At 34.6% G+C, this 1,376-nt stretch overlaps 1 pseudogene; it reads right to left on the bottom strand.

Annotated features, from left to right (window-relative positions):
• Positions 1–1,149, bottom strand: part of LOC104737815 — a 5,951-nt pseudogene extending 4,802 nt beyond the window's left edge.

Here is a 1,376-nt window from a genome sequence, read left to right as displayed (position 1 = left end):
CTTCTTTTTTTTTTTTTTTTTTTTTGTTAGAGACGAAAAAGAAATGAAGAGCAAAGAGAAAAGATGTGGAGGAGAGAACTTTAAGGTTTGCAATTGAAGTGTTCTTAATGTCTTTGTGGACTAATAACCTTAAAAGGAGGTGACTTAGCTTCAATCTGTGTGTTTTTATCATATTGAAGATCCGGAAACCGAAACCTACATTAACTAGAGCATATGGTAGAAGTACATATTTTTGCTATTGTTATTTTAAAGTGATTTAAAATCCAATATGTATTATTAAAAGGGTCCTTAATTTATAAACGTTTTAAGACCCGAGTTCACAATTAAAGTACATAATTAATTCCATAAGTAGTATAAATGTGATATTTAACTAGAAACAGAGTGCGTAAAGACAGAGCATAATAGTAAAGAGTGTTTTATTTCAATCTTATTTCCTTAAGGTTACACTTTTATTCTTAAACACCCAATAAAAAGATAGAGGCACAAAGCCTTGCATGCCGGAGTGACAGAAAGACATAGAGATAACAACTATAAAAGAAGAAAACACTTAACGGTCGATAAAGAAAATTTGAAATCTTTTTTTTTTTTTTTTTTTTTGACAGACAGAAAATTTGAAATCTTAAGCATATGAACTTAAGAGTAAAAGTGCTTTTAGGTTGTTGGTCAAAACCGAGTAAACCGCCTTCCATCCTTCGTCAGTAAGGTGAAATCCATCCCAGTAGAAATTAGACGAAGGATCATCGCATAAGGTATAATTCTTCTCACCGTTCTCGTGCACAGTCCCGCAATAACCGGTGATTCCGCAACACGGCTCGTATAGACTTTTAAACTTCGGAATCCCTAAATTTCCATAAACCAAATACATATATATAAATATATATAAGCCTTCAAATTAGGGGTTTATTTTATTTAGAATACTGTTTTTTTTCTTCTTTTATTTCTTTTACCTGGAATCTCTCCGTTGTTATTGACGACGTCGAAGAAGCCCTTGTAGTAGTCAATGACAATGAAAGGCGACTGCTCGGTCTCCCTGTTGAGTCTAGCCACTACTCTTTGCAAGGCGTTGTTGTGTACGATTGTCAAGGCGTTTATAATGTCGTTGCACCTCCGGTATGATAAGCCTTTGGTGTACATGGGGAGGCACCCCATCGGCTGTAATGAAGGTACTGCTATCGTTTTCACTCCCAAGGCGTGGATCCGCCTCACATTAACCTCGATTTGATTGATGACTCGCCTCATAAATTCAAAGATGCCCGGTAATAATAGTCAGAAATCAAGTTAACTATCATTTTATCATTGGTTCTAAGATTACGATCAAGATTGGAGATCTTTGTCTACGTAGATTGTTAGAATCTCAAAAAAAAAAAAAAAAAAAT

The sequence above is a fragment of the Camelina sativa genome, chromosome 13 (assembly GCF_000633955.1).
Source record: "Camelina sativa cultivar DH55 chromosome 13, Cs, whole genome shotgun sequence".
In the NCBI taxonomy this organism is placed as follows: domain Eukaryota; kingdom Viridiplantae; phylum Streptophyta; class Magnoliopsida; order Brassicales; family Brassicaceae; genus Camelina; species Camelina sativa.
The sequence above is the reverse complement of the archived record's forward strand: the minus strand, read 5'-3'. Positions and strand labels throughout refer to the sequence as shown.